We start from the raw sequence: 16661 nt of genomic DNA on the forward strand, positions 1-16661 counted from the left end.
AAAAAAGCACCATAGAATACAGTGATGAAAATGCTCGATTTGGTATTCTGTAAGTAGCGATGGTTATAAGCGCTGTCCTCGCCTTGCTATGCTCTAAACCTTCTGTCTGAAACTTTGGTACCATCACCTGGGCAGATTACTACAGGTGGGACCTCACCAGCACGGAGCACCACGGATTAGTTACCTCATGTATGTTGCATTAACAGAAGCGCAGCGCAACCTGCCAGGATTAGCTGCTTGGGTTTTTCTTCAAAGAGGAAAAACCAGGCTCATTCGCGTGTTTAGCCCACAGCCACTCATAATCCCCCGAGATTTTTCTGCAGTATTATTACCAGGAAAGTGTTCCACGTTGTAACCCTTCTCTTTGCGTATACGATGCTACGGTTCTTTAACCAGCAAGAGTAATTTCATTATGTTCAGCAAAACCAGTCATCTTTATCTTTCCGCCTCTTTCTGACATTAATAATGACTACATAAAACATATCGAAATAGATGACATCAAGAAATGCATGCGGACCATGATCCGTAATCGTTGTAACAGCTTCTTAAGAATCCAGGCAGTTCAAATTTCTCTTACAGCTGACTCTAAAATCAAAACTATTCTCTGTAGCTGAGGATTTTTCTCTGTCTACAGACAGAAAACTACTGGTTTGGAATGGAAAGGCTCTTACTCCTAATTGCAGTCTTGCGAGTGAGGAAAGCAATGAGTAATTGAACTTTGTTATGGTTGGGCTGGCTTTCCTGTCAGGTTCCACGCTTTTCTAGAGAAAGACGGTGGGAGGGTTGCAAGGTTGTTTGACAAATAAACAGTTATTTAGACTTTCCGTTACACTGATCCATTACCAATGCATGGCTAGGTAGACTTTCTTTTTTTTTTTTTTCCCCCAATTGTTCAAATTTATCAGATTTAGTATTAGTTCTTTGGTGTTTTTTCTGCTCCCCTTCATCCCCAAACGAATACAGGAAGGGCTTTTGTCTTTGCAGTTATTTCATCCATGCCTCTTGATTACGCTTTCCTATATTACTGCCCAATTCCCAAAAACTGCTTTTGGGCATTTGTTTCAAGTACAGAAACTTTGTTGTCCTCCTGTGCTTTTCTTCCCTATCGTTCTCCTGGGTGGCTGACGGTGATGAAGAACTTAACAGAAGAAAACTGAAAGCTCTGTGGTGTTTGAATTCTGAGATTACTCCAGTGGCCCTAATGTTTTTAAGTTCTGACAGTATTGTTACTAGGAAATAGTGTTGAGAAGATGTAAAAAGTAATGTTTGTGTTCTGCAGTGTTGCAAGTGTGATGAGTCCATTTTTACGTGTTACATGTGTGTGTAAAACGTGCAGTTTGTGGAAGGCTCTAGCATTTGGAGAAGGTTCAGGGAAAAAGACACTTTAAATGCGTCTTGGGATGTTGTCAAATACCGAGTTTTTAGGCTAAAAATACCTTGTGTTGATCTGTGTGTATATTTTATAAGCAAGTAAATCAGCGTTGATCTATTAAATACGCTCTTACTTAAATAATGACAGAGTAACTGTGATTGAAGTTGATTGTATAACAATTCATCGCTTCTGGTTCTAGTTACCTTAAATGCTGCACAGCTAAAAGCTCTGGCACCGCCTCTGTGGGCAATGAGCTCAGTGCCACAGGGGCCAGTTGCTTCTGCTCCGGTGATTCCGCTGGTTTAGGCAGGCTGTTTTGTGAGAGGCTTCTGTGAGAGCTGTGTAGCAGAATTGAAGAGCCTTCCTGGCAGGTTGTCTGTGGGTGGTTTTAGTATAATCTGCCGTGTGTTCTAAAGGTTTTAACAGCCCCCTCGATATCTGATGGGATAGCTGAAAGAGAATAGTTGGGCTCAAGTGACAAATGAATCCTGGAATGTTACCGGCCCTGTGTTTTCCTCTCGCTGAGGATAAATATCACTGCCCCCTCCGAAGGGTTTGTTCAGCCTTGCCAAAACCTGGTGCTCAGGTTCTTCCCAGCTGATGCAGAACTCCCAGGAATGAATCACTTCCCAGCCAAAAGTGTCCTTTTCGCAGTAGGGACCGACACCGACAAAAATATATGTAAGAAGGCAGCCTTTATTAAGTTACAAAAGGCCAAGGTGGCCGAGATGGCGCAGCAGAAAAAGCTTACCCTTTTGTAACCTTTCTTATCTGTCCACCAGTTCACGCACTAATGCTGCTAAAATGATTCGCTCAATAGCTCTGTCCATTCACCTCCATTCACGTACTGGTTGGCTGGAGCTCCTACTGTACTTCCTACTTCATCTACTATTCTCTTGACAAATTTCTGCTCTGTGGTATTCATTTGTTCAGTCTCTCCTTGCTCAGTCTCTTATCACCTCCTCAAACCTGTTTACAACATTCTTCATCCACTTCTTTCATCTTCTCACGGGTATGCTGGGACGCTGTCGAGGCCAATTTCATCTTCCTCAGTCAGGCTATCCCCGACACGTCCTGGATATTTCTGTGACAGTGTTTGTTTTTTCTCACTGTGATTTCCTTCCAGCAGGCATATGCCTGGGGCCTGAGGGACAAATATTGGTGTGATAAAAGTCCTTTGAAATGCCGGTCGGACCTCCCCAGTTTCAGTTTTCAGAAAACCCAACAAACCAAATCCTAGGCATTTCTGTTTGCTTTTGCATTTTAATAACTGCAGTGCATCAGTGTTCCTCAAAACTGTAGCAACTTTCCAAATGCTGCGGATCTTCTACAGTTTCAGGCTTCTAAATCATCCGTATGTTGTTCTGTCATGTATCTGGGTGCCCTGGATAACTTTAGGATCTCATTTTCACAGACTTCAGCTGTATGCCAAATCCCTTCTTGTTTCTGGGTACATTAAAGAAATCCATGAGCTTGTTGCCCCTTTCCAGCTACTGCAAACACTTATTTCCGTTGTACTGTACTTGTTTTTCTCTACCAGCTAGATCACAGGAAAGCAAAAGAGACACGGCAAGAAGGTGCTTTGGCTTCCCCTAGACCTTTTTCTGTGGTTGTAGAACTACTTAAAAGGTGCAGTACCCAGCTACAGATGACTCTGCTGATTGGTGTTCTGTGAAGAAAGGAGCAACTGAAAGAGCTCCCTTTGTCCTGGCACTCCTGTTTCACAGCCAGGTGAATGGAGCCGGAATAAAATTCCCAAGGCTGACATGGGTGCTGTGTTCCTTTACCGCAGGAGAAGGGACGTCCCTGGGGCAGCACCAGGGAAAAGTAGAGAAACTTCCTTTTATTGTTTTTACTCTAGGATGGTTCATTTGCCTTTTTAGGCCTGAAAATTTTCCTCTGTGTTTAAGAGGATAAGAGCAAAGTGCCTTTGGCCACCATCTCTTTAAATGCCAGTAGTGCGGAGCTCTTCTTGTCATGGCAAACGTTTTCATGGAAGACTCCTAGACCTATTTCTATTGTTATTGCTGTATATTTGAGACATATTCTGCAAGTTTAGCTGCACACAGTTGAAAATGTTTGTCCTGTGCTTCTGAAGAACATCTTGCAAAAGCAGAATGAACTCATCTGTCCAGCTTCTCAGCATGTGAGACCTTGGTTCCAAGTGAACTGCCCTGGATAATGCTCACCCGATGTTTTGCAAAATTCTGTTCTAATTCCTTGGCCTGAGGTCTGTCAGGAAGACTTGCCGATCTGGAATTTGGAGACTGCTGAAAGACAGAGTTGAAGTGGCTCCTGTCTGCCCAGTTATGCTTTTTCTTCATAGTGAATCTGTGTACGCAGCTTACACGTCTGTGTAGAAAATGAGATTCCGAATGTTTCTGTTTATCCAAGGAATAAGCTGATGGATCTACATTTTTTTTCACCTGGTTACCATTTGTATCTAGAACAGAGCGAAAGTCTGGACTAGGTTTGTTTTAAGGAAGCTGTACTTTAGGGAGCAGTGAGCACTGCAGGGATGCATTTTATGTAATCATCCTTTGGAATAATACAGCTGGACCAAATTCACTCTTTAAAATAGCCAGTAAAGCTGGTGTTGATGCATGGAGAAGCAAAATGTGCTTTTGCAGATGGAGTTCCTACTAACTAGGTCAGCCACTGCAATCAGCTGTCAAGGCAAGATCACGATGTTGGAGTAGCTGTGGCTGCATCAGGGTTTTTTTTTTGTAGAAAAATCATCTCTAACCCTCTGCCAGGGAAGAAACTGGCACCGGAGATTGGACCTTAAAAAAATGGGCTCTCTGTGAGCAGTTCTGGGTCAGAAAGAAACAGGTGGAGTCTCGTGTTTCTGTTCTCTCTAGGTGACGTATCTGATAGCGACCAACGGGACACCAGAGCTGCAGAACCGCGAGCAACTGTCCGCTGAGTTTCGGGCCTTTTGGAGCTGCTGCCTGGAGGTGGACGTGGGCAGGCGAGGGTCTGCCCAGGACCTTCTGCAGGTAAAACGCAAAGCAGCTGCAGGTGAAAGAGCTGCGCTGTGTCATGGTTTTGTCATCAGCTGAACTCGAAGGCGTCAGATGGAGCCCCCTCATACAGCCTGGTCTGTACTTGCAGGCCGGTGACGGGCTTTGGTACCGAATGGAAGAGGCCTCAACAGCCCTTCCTGACACCAAACCGGTGCTCAGTCCACGCGCTTACGTACTGTTTTGTATCAGGTGATAACAACTACCGGTCGCTGGGCAGGGCGGGACCTGCACCTCTGAGCACACTGACGTATCTGGTGCCCACGTGGAGGGGACAGCAGAAGTGACCCTGGACTGCTCTTCCGGACCCGCCTGGGTATAGCCCGCGGGCATCTGGAGAACCAGCGTGCCTGTGAGGTCAGACATACTGCATTTGGCTCCCAAGGAAAGGCACAAAAGATTTCAGCCATTAACTTTGAAGTGCACTGCAGTTAGACAGGTCGCTGTCCTCGGAGGCTCACCATCCGCTCCAGCCTTTCAGGCTCTTTCACCAGTGGGCTCCTGAAGCCACACTTGAGAAGACAGGCCTTGTTTTCCTTCATTTCTTAACCCAGAAAGCAAACAGGGTATATAACTCTCCCTCTCATCTCAAAGACAGAGAAAGGTGTTTTGAAATATATTCATGCAAGAGTTCTATCCTAGAGGCACGACAGGTGAGGTACTAGAGACACGACACCTGCCAAAACAGGTCCATCCACCCTTCTCCGCTTCGGCTTCTTCCCCACGCACGGAGAACGAGGAAACACAAGAGTGTGCAGACTCGGTAACTCAATGGCACCGGGGGTACGCTGGGGGGGCCTGGGGGGGCATGTGGCCTGACAGGTCTCTGAGGTGACAGAGCCTCGCTCTGCTGTGCTGTGCCACGCCAGCTGTGGGCAACACTCCGGCAGCGGTGGCAGCAGCAGCAGCCGGTAGCAGCATGGTGCAAGTGTGTGGGGCCCGGGTCCTTACCCGCCTCCTCCTCCTGGTGGTCCTGCAAGCCCGCAGGCTGCTCCAAGACGAGCACAGGGAGCAGGTAGGCAGGCAGAGGGCCAGCACCCAGCCCCGAGGAGTGCGGTGTGGCATCCAATGCGCCTCAGTGGGGCGGCGTGGGGCCAAGGCTAAGACTGGGTCTGGGAGAGCAGCTGGGCCGGGCCGGGCAAGCCAGGCAGGCACCGCGGTGCCGGCAGAGGGGCAGACACCCTGCGGGGAGCTGTAGAGGGGCCGTGGCTGCTTTGGGGGGATTTTCTGGTGGGAGCGGCCGTGCAGGGTAAGAAACCCAGCACTAAAGTCCCTGTGGGGACACTCGGCCTCATGCCACACTGCCCTGCCCCAGGGCAGCCTGCCCCCACTGTGTGCTAGGGCAGGTGAGCGCATGGCACCGTGGGAGCCAGACAACAGCCCACGGCAACATTTCTCCCTGGGCTCGCTGCAGCCGTGCCCAGGGCCGTGGCTCTGCCACTCCCTGGCTGGATCCCGGCTGTCAGCCTCGGGGCCACCCCAGAGGGGCACGCTCAGGAGAGGTCTGCTCGGGAAAACAGGAGCATTTCTGCTCTAGTCCTGCAGTCCTGCTCCCCTCGGATGAACCGCAGGTCCCCAGCCTGCAGGAACACACAGGGGTAGCGCTGCTGCCGCCTGTCACAGTCTGTTGTCGCTTTTTCCTCCAGTTCCCAGGGGTGGGCTTCCTCTGTGTGTGTGTGTGTAAACTTCTCTGAGCTCTGCTTGATTGCAGGTGATGGCCTTGGCCTGGCTTATCGAACTTCTCAGCTGGAGCCCAATTATGAGCCTTGGGAGTTCCAGGGAGCTGACAGCTCTACGCTACTGCAGGCAGCCGGTAACTATCTGCAAGAGGCACCTGAGCAGAAGGCGAGAGGAGCGCTCTGGAGCAGTGCTGTGTCTGAGCTGCGTTCACTGGCATTCAGACCTGAAGCAGCACATTGAAAAGTTTCACAGGAGCTGCTCTGTGTTGTGGTCATTCACGGACACGGTTGCAGGTGAGGTCTGTCCAGCTTCCCGGCTGGGTTCCAGGGCTGAGCTGCAGAGAGGTCGCGCGGGTGCGTCATGGTCTTGTCCTTAAACCTTCGGGAGCTGCCAGCTCAAAGCCCAAAGTCAGCCAGGAGCCTCTGCGGGGGTGAGAACGCAGCCCCACGCGCCTGTGCCGTGTCATGACATGGCCCCTTTCTATGTTCTGCTGTTCAGTTATGGCCACGTGGGTCAGAACACGTGACGGTAACTTCTCATGGGTGTTTGGTTGCAGATGCGGCCACCGGGAGGGCTTTTCGAACTCCTCGGCTGGATCCCAGGCTGATTCCTAGCTGGCATCCCAGGGGTGAGTAGTCCAGCTTTGCTGACTTTACAGAGTAAGAATGCATTTTCAGTATTTTATTCGTGCGACATTTACCTTCATACTTTCTGTTAATGTTGTCAGAGGGAAGTAGAAAGCTAGAATAGGGAGCTATTCCCCAAAACCCACCGAAGTTCCAAAGAAAATCCCAAGAGCCTTGGAGAAAGCAGCACCCAGTCAGTGTATTTCCCTCTGGTAACCATCTGACTTTGGAAGCTGAGGTTCAGATCCATGCGTGGACGTGCTGTAGCCTGCACAGCAGGAAGGGATCAGTCAGAGCCTCGCTGCAGCGATGCTCAATTTCATGCCTTGTGTGGGCTGGTGAGCCACAGAGATGGCCCAGCACAGCGTCTGCTACCAGTTGTGGTTCCAGCTGAGTCCCAGGGGCAGCTGCTGCGCCAGTTGCACTGGTCAGAGGTGCTTTGTGCAGATGCTGGTATCCAGATGTCAGGAACCAGATGGTTTGGCCACCACGATGATGTCATTGATGTATTGCAGGTGTTCTGGAGCTTCACCTGTTCCAGTGTAGTCTGAATCTGTCCATGGGAAATGGTGGGACTGTGTTTCCACCCCTGGGGCAGTCGATTCCAGGGGTACTGGACACCCCTCCGAGTGAAAGCAGACGGTGCCCTGCACTCTTCTGCCAAAGGGATTGAGAAAAACGCACGAGTGATACCAGTTGTGGCGTACCCCTTGGCTGCCTTTGACTACAGTTGGGATTGAAGTTCTAGCGTGGCTGGCACGGCAGCACTCAGTGGTGGCGTGACTTCATTCAGGCCACGATAGTCTACTGTTAGTCTCCACTCTCCATTAGATTTTCGCACTGGCCACGTGGGGCTGTTAAAGGGTGAGCGAGTTGTGCCGATCACCCCTTGACTCTCCAGTTGACGAATCAGCTCATGGGTGGGAATCGGAGAGTCTCGGTCGGTGCGATATTGCCGCCGATGTACCGAAGTGGTAGCGATTGGCACCCGTTATTCTTCAACCTTCAGCAACCACACCACAGAAGGGTCCTCCAAGAGACCCGGCAAGGTGGACAACTATTCAACTTCCTCCATCTCCAAGGCAGCTATACCAAAGGCCCATGGGTACTCTCTTGGGTCCTTGAAATACCCCCTCCTGAGGTAGTCTGTGCCAAAGATGCACGGAGCCTCTGGGCCAGTCACAATGGGGTGTTTATGCCACTCATTCCCACTTAGACTCACGTCAGCTTCCAGTACAGTTAGCTGTTGGGATGCCCCTGTCACTCCAGAAAGACAAATGGGTTCTGCCCCTCTGTAACTCAATGGCATTAGGGTATAGTGTGAAAATTACTTAGAAGGTCCAGAGACCTTCTCTTCCCCTTGAGGGCACTGAGCAGTGCCGAGAAGGGCTCGGTAGGCATGGGCCAGGCCCCAGAATATTGCAGTGATTTGTGTCTCTCTGGAATTGCCAGGGTGACAGCATACCTTTTCCAAGTATTTTACTAGTTTTTCAGGATTCTGTATTTGTTCAGGTGTGAAATTCCAAAACACTAGGGGTAACCACTGTCCCAGGCACTTGCCCGTACTCTCCCACACACCCTGCCACTCATAATTATCCAGCCTCAGGGCAGATCTCTGGGTGGTGTTCTTAGCAAAAGTTTGTTTAACCGTGAACAATACCCTGGGACACATTCAGGAGATACAGCAAGAAGAACATGGTGGCTTGGGCATCCCAGAGATATTTGGAATTCTCAAAAGCTGCTCTAATGAGCCTGAATGTGGAAGGAGAGGTGGAAGAGTGGGAGAAAGTGTCCTCCTTTGTCCCTCCTGTGGACTGGGTGCGATGAGTAACAAATGCCATGAGAAGGTGCCTGGGGGATGGGCATGACAGCAATGCCACATACAAATACCAGCTTAACCTCGTGACCAGTGATGCAATCAGATCATAAGTTGACATTAGACAGTGCAGCAAGATGCTAGTCCTGATCCCCCTCCCAGAGGTCCCAACTATCAGCGCAGGGAGCACACAGTGCATGTACGAGTTGACACAGCGCCGCCGCGTGAGCAGACAAACCAGCGTGAACAGCGGTGATTTAGCTGATGTAACAGATGGGTCTGACTGTGGTGGTTTGGTCCTGGCCAGATACCAGGTGCCCACCAGAGCCACTCTATCACTCCAACCCCCTGAGCTGGACAGGGGAGAGAAAAAATAACAACAGACACGTGGGTCAGATAAAGACAGTTTAATGAAGGAAAAGCTGTGCGTGGAAGCAAAAGCAAAACAACAGATCTTATTCTCTCCTTCCCATCAGCAGGCGATGTCCAGCCACTTTCTGGGAAGCAGGACTCCGGTATGCGTAGTGGTTACTCCGGACAACAAATGCGAAATGAATGTGCCCCCCTTCTTCCTGTTTTCCCCAGCTTATATTGCTAGAGGTGGAATGTAATGGGTCTGCGTGGCAAGGTTTTGGTAGTGGGGGGTGTTACAGAGGTGGCTTCTGTATGAAGTTGCTAGAAGTCTCCCCTATGTCAGATATAACCAATGCCAGCTGGCTTTAAGACGGACCCGCCGCTGGCCAAGGCCGAGCCCATCAGCGACAGCGTTTTTCGCCTCTGTGATAACGTATTTAAGAGAGTGAAAAAGTTGTCGGGCAGCAGGAATTGCAGCGAGTGAGAGGAGTGAGAATATGGGAGAGAAACATCCTGCAGACACCCAGGTCGGTGCAGAAGGAGGGGCAGGAGATGCTGCAGGCGCCGGAGCAGCGATTCCCCTGAGGCCTGTGGCGAAGACCACGGTGAGGCAGGCTGTCCCCCTGCAGCCCGTGGGCGGTGGAGCAGATGACTGCCTACACCCCGTGGAGGACCCCACGCTGGAGTAGGTGGATACTTGAAGGAAGCTGTGACCCCGTGGGAAGCCTGCACCGGAGCAGGCTCCTGGCAGGACCTGTGGCCCGTGCAGAGAGGGAAGCCCACGCTGGAGCAGGTTTGCTGCCGGTGACCCTGTGAGGGGGGCTCATGCTGGAGCAGTCGGTTCCTGAAGGACTGCACCCCATGGAGGAGACCCACGTTGGAGCAGTTCATGAAGGACTGAACCCGTGGGAAGACTCATGCTGGAGAAGTCATGGAGGACTTTCTCCCGTGAGGGGGACCCCACATTGGGGCAGGGGAAACGTGTGAGGAGTCCTCCCCCGGAGGAGGAAGGAGCAGCAGAAAACAACAACTGACCCCAACCCCCATTCCCTGTTCCTCCGTGCCGACGGGGGGGAAGGAGGGAGAGAAATCAGGATCAAAGTTCAGCCCGGGAAAGGAGGGAGGGGTGGGGGGAAGGTGTTTTAAGATTTGGTGTTATTTCTCATTACTCCTCTCTGAGTTAATTGGTAATAAATCACATTTTCCTTTAATCGAGTCTGTTTTGCCCGTGACGGTCAATGCTGAGGGATCCCCCTGTCCTTATCTCAACCCCACAAGCCTCTTGGTATTTTTTTTTTTTTTCTCTTCCCTGTCCACTTCAGGAGGGGAGTGATAGAGCGGCTTTGGTGGGCACCTGGCATTTTGGTCAGGGTCAACCCACCACAGGCGGAAAGGGGGCAATTCCTGAAGGAAAGGGTCAATTTCTGATGGAAAAGGGGGCAACTCCTGACGGAACACAGCAGCCGCCGCCGCCGCCTGCACAAACCCCACCCGCTCCACTCAGCCGCGGCGAGCGACCGCTGGTGAAAGGCCCCGCTTCCGCCCGGGGTCCTTCCTCCCTCCCTCCCTGCCTGCCTGCCTGCCTGCCTGCCTGCCTGCCTGCCTGCCTGCCTGCCTGCCTGCCTGCCTGTCGCGGGGCACCCTCAGCACTGCCGGCCCGTCCCGCCCGCGGCGCCGCCTCAGCCCGCGATGCTCGGATCAGGCGAACGGCAGGGCCACCTATAGCGGGCTCGTTCCGCCAGCGACGTCTTGCCCCGCCCCGCGGCGTGGCGCCCTTTCCGGCGCGGGCGGCGGCGGCGGTGGGTGCTGCTGCTGCTGCCGCGTGGGGCGGAGAGGGCCCGGCCCGGGGGCTCGGGGGGCTCCGGGGGGCTCCGGCAGCGATCGCTCCTTGCGGAGCTGCCGCGGACCCGGCGGGGAGGCTGAGCCCGCCCGGCCGGGCCTGGCGGCGTGGGTCCCGGGTCCGCGGGGCTGCGGGGAGGCCCCGGCGGGCCCTCGGCCTCCGCCGGTCGGGGCGGTCGGCAGCCGCTGGCGGTTCGGCTCGGCCGCGTCGCGGGGGGTTTCCGCGGTGCCTGGGGAGGGTTCGGCCGAGCCGGGAAGCCAGGGGGGGACGTGCCCCGCGGGGAGGGCCGGCCGGCGGAGCCAGGTCGGTGTCCGAGCGGGCACGTCCCGCTGCCGAATTGCCCGAGTTAGCCGGGGGAAAAATCCCGGGTTTAGAGAGATATGAATGTTAAAACTTGTGCCCCTCTGTGATCTTTCCCGTGGCTTTTTTTCCCCAGTTTCCTCTGTGATGTCTCTGTGTTGCTGATGCAAACGAAGGCGTTGAGGGTGTAGAGAGCTGGCAGGAAGAAGCTGGATTGCTCGCTGGAGGCTCACGGGGTAGTTTTTAGATCTTTAAGAGGTAGTGGCTGTGTTGACATGGGTAAGTCTATGACCTTGGGGTTCCTTGGGTGGCGCCTTTGCGTCTGTAGGTGAAGGTGTGTTTGTTTGCTGTGATGAAAGAGGAGGTTTTGTGAAGGGCGGAGTTGTGTCTTGTTCCTTTCTGCAAGGTTCTGAGCTTCGGGTCTTTTCTTGCCTGAAAAAGAAATGGTTCTGCTTGCGAAGAAGGCAGCCTTTGGGCACTTTTCACTGCCAGCAGCTGGATGTGCCAGTGACAGTAGCCCCCGAGTAACGTTCTGTGCTGGCAACCTCCTGGCAGCCAATTGCGGTCTTTACTGGGGTGGGCTGTGAAAGGCATCGCGCTGTGCGGTGTGAGAACACAGAGAACTCCCTGTGCTCGTCAGGTTCTCCCTCGGCACCGCAGCGGGGGACGCTGCGCGAGAGCCTGACGGGAAACCTGGTGCCCCGAGCGTGTGACTCGTGGGGAGTCACGCGGCCCGTGCGGCTCCTGTGGGACGGGGAGAGGTGGCCACGCGAGTCCTGTCCTGTTCCAGCGCGGCCGCGCTGCTCTGAGGAGCGCCAGCCCTCGCCTTCCCCGGGAGATTTGGGCTGGGGGCGCTCCCCAGCCCTGCTCTTGCCCCGCCATCGCCCGTGACGTGCCCACAGGAGCCGCTTGGCTCGTTTCCCGCGGTCTGTGATGGGTTTTGGCATGTATTACCTGAGCAGAACGCTGAGGATGGTCAGTTCAGCTCTGGAGCTGCTCTGAGACCCGGGATGCGAGCTCCTCGTCGCTCCTCTGCGTGCGAGGAGGCTGCGGCTGCGTTTGCGTGCGGCTCCCGCGGCAGGAGGCTGGCGGCGTCTGGGCGCGGCCCTGCCCTGAGCTTGCTGGGGCTGAGCAACGCCATGGGTGTGAGAGGTGTGGGCTGCCTGGCAGGTGTCGCCCCAAGGATTGGATTCCAGTCCCAGGAGGTGGGAAATGCCAAGAATTGCCTGTGTCCGCATGCCCCGCCGGGAGCTGGAGGCACCCTGGGTTGTGGTGGTTGTGGCTGTGCTGAACGCCCAGGGCTGGAGGTGCTGCATTGAGGCAGCGCAGGGAAGCAGAAGGAGGTGTATAGGAGATGTGTGTATACATATATGTATATATGTATGTACACATATCTATGTCTCTCTTTCTCTGCAGGTAGATGTGCGTGTGTGAGCTGCTTTCCCAGTGCAGCTCCCGATTGTGACAGCTTTGGCACTTGACGGTGAGTTTTATTAAATGTCAGACGGGTTATTTCTGAGTCGTGGTGGTCTGAGGGTTGGTTTGGACGCTGAGGTAAGAACTGAGGGTCTGAAGCGAATGGGTCCCTTCCCACGTGCGTGGTCTTCGCGGGAGTGTCCGCACGCGGGCGTGACGCAGGGCGTCTCGACGGGCGGTTCGTCCCTCCGGAGTCGTTCCTGGGAGGGAAAACATTCCCCGGGCTGCAGCCTTAGTCCGTGTTAACGAAGGCCTTGTCGTTGCTGTGTTTTGGCGCTGGGCTCTCCTGCAGAAGGGCTGCAATAACGCCCCGCTGGGGGCGCGGTCTGTCGGGGTGTTTGGGGACGAGCGGTGTTCCCTGGCGGTGGGCAGCGTGGCGTCCCGTGGGCCGGCTGCTCCGGACGAAGGCGGCTGAAATTGTGGCGTTCATCGAATCCCGTCGGCACGAGGTGGGGCAGCAAGTGCCAGCCCAGGCCACGGTCCTCGTCTTCTGCCGCCCCTCGGCACATCCAGGGGACTGTCACGGGGGAGGGGTCGACACAAGCCCCTTCATTGAGTGAGCTTTGGTGACTGGAGACTCGGGAGGCGGGTGCTGTGGCAAAAACGGTTTTGGCACCTCGTTGACAAGGTGATACCGTGACTGGAGAACTGGAGGGTTCACGCCCTTAAAAACCATGGTCAGGTTGGGAATGTTGTACTTTTAATGTTCCTTGGGTGACGGTTTTGTCTGCGTTCTCGATAGCTTTTGTGGCAGTCTTGTCAAATTATTTCTTAGCTACAGGTTTTACTGGGATTGTGCAGATAATTACTCATTAAAATCTGTTTAAATAAGGATGCTTGGTGATGTGAACGATAGGACATAGAGTTTTTATATGCACGTGGTGTGTTTACGCTTGGGGCTGTCCAAAAGAACATTGTGGTGGTCGGTTCTTCTGTGGTGTTCCTCAAACCCACCTTTTTTTTCCTGTCTGACTTGAGAACGGTACCGGTCTGCTGAGCAGTTAACTTTCTTGGTGTGCGCTTTTCCCCTGAGGAAAAGGCCTTGGTCTGTGTCTTACTGGTTCACCACAGCCATCTCCCCTGTAGGTGAAGTTTCTCACCGTCTGTTGTGACTTTTGTTATCCTTCTGGTGCAAACGCGGTGGAAAACGATAACCAAAAGGCTCTGGTGCTTCCCGACAGCAGCTGGTGGCTTGTGTCACGTGTTTGTGTCCCGCCTGAAGGAAAACCCCACTGGTGTTAGAATAAGGCAGGGTCCTGCTTTAGGAAGAAGGCGTGTTGGGTTCGAAAGCCTTGGGCGGGCTGGAAGGAGGTCGCCTCCGTGGGTCCGTGATGAGCGCTGGCATGTATGACCTGACCTGGAGTTGATGACTGTCACCGCTTTAGCTCTAGAATTACTCTGAGACCCACGAGACTCCGGTTTCCTTGGGCTGCGCCCTTGGAGCTCTTCCAAAGCGTGGAGCCAAGGTCCTGTCCCAGCCCGGCCCGGCGTGAGGAGAAGCGGCCACCGTGGGAGTTTGCTTCCAGGCGGGCGTCGGGGAGGTCTGGTTCTTGGCTTGGCAGCGGCTGTCGCTGGCAGAGGCCGTCACGGGAACTGGCGGCAGCTCCGATGCCCGAAGCTGGGCGGTGTGAGCCAATGTCTGGAGGACTCGGTGGGTGACCAGGGAAGGTATTAGTTGTTGCCTTTGGTTTGATCAAAGCTCAATGGAGGTTATTTTTTTAAGTTGAAGAATCCGGGGAAAATAATGTCGCTTCTCTTATGGAATACTTTGTGAACTGCTCAGAGTATTTCAGCCGTTGTTTTGGTGCTTCATTTTGTCACTAACACTCTCACGCAGTCTTTAACTGCTCTCAGGTTGAGGCCTTACCTTAGGAAAGGATATGTGCTGTGCATCTTGCTGATCACTTGGACCTGTACCCTGTTAAATCAGGCTCTGAAATGTTTTTTGTCGTGCAAATTATCCCTTTTGCCTGGATGTTAGTCCCAGGTAGAATAGTGTTTCACATCGCAGTGGGAAATGCTATAACCTGGCATAAACTCCACTGACAAATGGATAATCAACCAACAGATTCTTCCCCCCCCCCCCCCCCCGCCGCCCAGAAATCAGAAGTGATTGGTCTGAAGCTTTTTGCCTTTACTCATGGAAAAGGTGCTGTGGATTTTTAGCCCCTCCCGTAGAAGGTGATGGCTGTTTGAAAATCACATCCTTGCGTTTTTATTTGTGGAAGGGAAGAGACTAAAAAGAGACTGCATCCAGGAGCTTTCTTCTCTTTTCCCCTGAAGAAACTCTGCAGTGTGGTTTCTCTGCACCAGTAGTAGTTTGCAGGATCACCCACACCATTTGCAATGCCACATTTGAAAGAAAAGAAATAACGTTTTGCTTCTCTTGTTTGCTGGTGTCCTGGTGTGTGATGCTGGTGGTGGGTGCTAGCGCCCCTGCAGGTGCTTGGCAGGGGGCGCTGGACTGATGGAGAGAAGCTCTGCTGCTGTGCTGTGCCTTGCCTGGCTGGGGAGGCTGGAGGACTTGCTGACAGACCAGGAGACATGGTAAATAATGCTGAACTAGATAAAGGGTAATGAACGGAAGCCTTAAACTGAAAAAGTGTTTTTTTCACATCAAAGTGTACCTCACCACCCAGCTGTAAGCGTTTTGCAGAGCTGCAGTTTGATTAGAGGGAAAGAACAGGGTGGAGTTGCTTTGCGAGGCTCACTGGGGAGCACGGGATACTTCACATCGCACGTGCACTGCGACATCCCACGCTGAGGTCACGTGCCGCTCCTTGCGTAATTCTGGTTCCCAAAACACGTACCACACGGATCGTTTCTCACAAGACAACGTAGAAGATCTCTGTAAAAATACTATTGTAAAAAAATAAACTTGCAAGCTTCTCAAGACCACTGTTGGTTGATTAGTCTCCAACTCTTGGTGCTTTTGCCTGATCTAAACAAATCAGAAATGACTGTTAAGAACGCCTACACCCCCATGCCTGTTGTGCGCACCCACTGAATAAATCCTCTCGTTGTCATTTCTCTAGATGAAGGAGGAAGGAGATTTTGGGGTAACGTGATGAAGAGGCTTGTGGTATGGATTTTCCCTGTGGTTGAGAGCCCATTATGGCTTAGCTGGTCTGTTCTGTCCCATTTCAAGTGGAAATAAAGAAGGTTGTCCAGGTAAAGTAGCAAACTGAGATCATGTCTTTCAAGGGTGCTGGTCAGATCAAATTAAAAGTGTTATGAGACCTCAGTGATACTCCAGTAGAACGTAGGAGCTGGCAGGGACAGGAGCAGGGGTGCTGCTGGAGCAGGGAATTCCCAGCATAGCAAGGCCTGAGGAAGGGCCCTGGAGACTGCAGGGCCCACGGGCCAGTTCACCAGCCCTGGGCCCGAGTGCTCAGCCCCAGGGACAGCCCCACACCCAGGGTCAGAGCGGCTCCTGCTGCTGCCCCCAGGGTCGCCACCCCCCCCACCAGCCCTGAGCCAGCCTGCAGGGGCCTGAGCCAGGGTGAGGTGGAGGAGCCTGGAAAACAACTCGTGGACGAGGCGAGGGAAGAAGGTGCAGCGGGTGTGGCCCCTGGGGTTCACTGACCCCCTCAGTTTCGTGTCTGGATCAGTGCTGGCCTTGGGCACGGACTGACCCCAGCTGAGAGCGGGAATTCCCTTTACTAATCCTGCGTGCCCGGGGCTGTTCCTGCCCTCTCCTCCCTGGTGTGACCCGAGCACACGCCTGCCCTGCCTGCTCCTGCCCTGGTGCTTTGGGACCTCGGGGTGAAAGGGAGAGAGGGACTCGTGTAGTCAGGGGGTCTCTTGGGGTGCCCTGGGTTTGCTTTGCTGCTCACTTCTGCGCCGTTTCCTGGGCTATTCAGCGTGTGGGTGCCTAAAGAGGCAAATGAGGCCCTGAACTAATTTCCAGTTCAGGTTTTCCTCTGAGAATAAACCACGCTTCCGTTTTCTCATCGGTCACAGCCTGAAAGATCGACGCTGAAGCAGCACGTGCCTCTGGCGACAACAGGGTGTTTTCACAACAGATGGTTGTGTTCAGTTGGTCCTTGCTTGCTTTGGGCGTAGGAAAACAGTAGAGCAATGTTACCTTGTGGGCACCGTGTGTGTGGTTGTCTGGTTTTCTGCAGATTTATGACTGCTTTTTCTTGTTTCTTTTAGACAAGAAGATGTTGAT

The 16661-nt window shown here is 53.2% G+C and overlaps 1 long non-coding RNA gene and 1 other non-coding gene across 4 annotated transcripts; both read left to right on the forward strand.

The window, feature by feature from the left end:
- Window positions 1-10632: 10632 nt before the first annotated feature.
- LOC147413109 (uncharacterized) lies at window positions 10633-16661 on the forward strand. 3 transcript variants are annotated; one of them, XR_015184107.1, is made up of 5 exons: window positions 10633-10670; window positions 11148-12494; window positions 14919-15034; window positions 15523-15658; window positions 16646-16661. It is a non-coding gene; the product is annotated as an uncharacterized LOC147413109 (long non-coding RNA). The 3 variants fall into 3 exon arrangements; XR_015184108.1 differs by lacking the exon at window positions 10633-10670 and having other exon boundaries at window positions 11010-11290; window positions 12428-12494; XR_015184106.1 differs by lacking the exon at window positions 10633-10670 and having other exon boundaries at window positions 11010-12494.
- LOC147413110 (small nucleolar RNA SNORD45) lies at window positions 13811-13895 on the forward strand. Its single transcript, XR_015184116.1, has one exon. It is a non-coding gene; the product is annotated as a small nucleolar RNA SNORD45 (small nucleolar RNA).

This window comes from Leptosomus discolor, unplaced genomic scaffold, assembly GCF_034619465.1.
Source record: "Leptosomus discolor isolate bLepDis1 unplaced genomic scaffold, bLepDis1.hap2 HAP2_SCAFFOLD_40, whole genome shotgun sequence".
NCBI classification, from domain to species: Eukaryota; Metazoa; Chordata; class Aves; order Leptosomiformes; family Leptosomidae; genus Leptosomus; species Leptosomus discolor.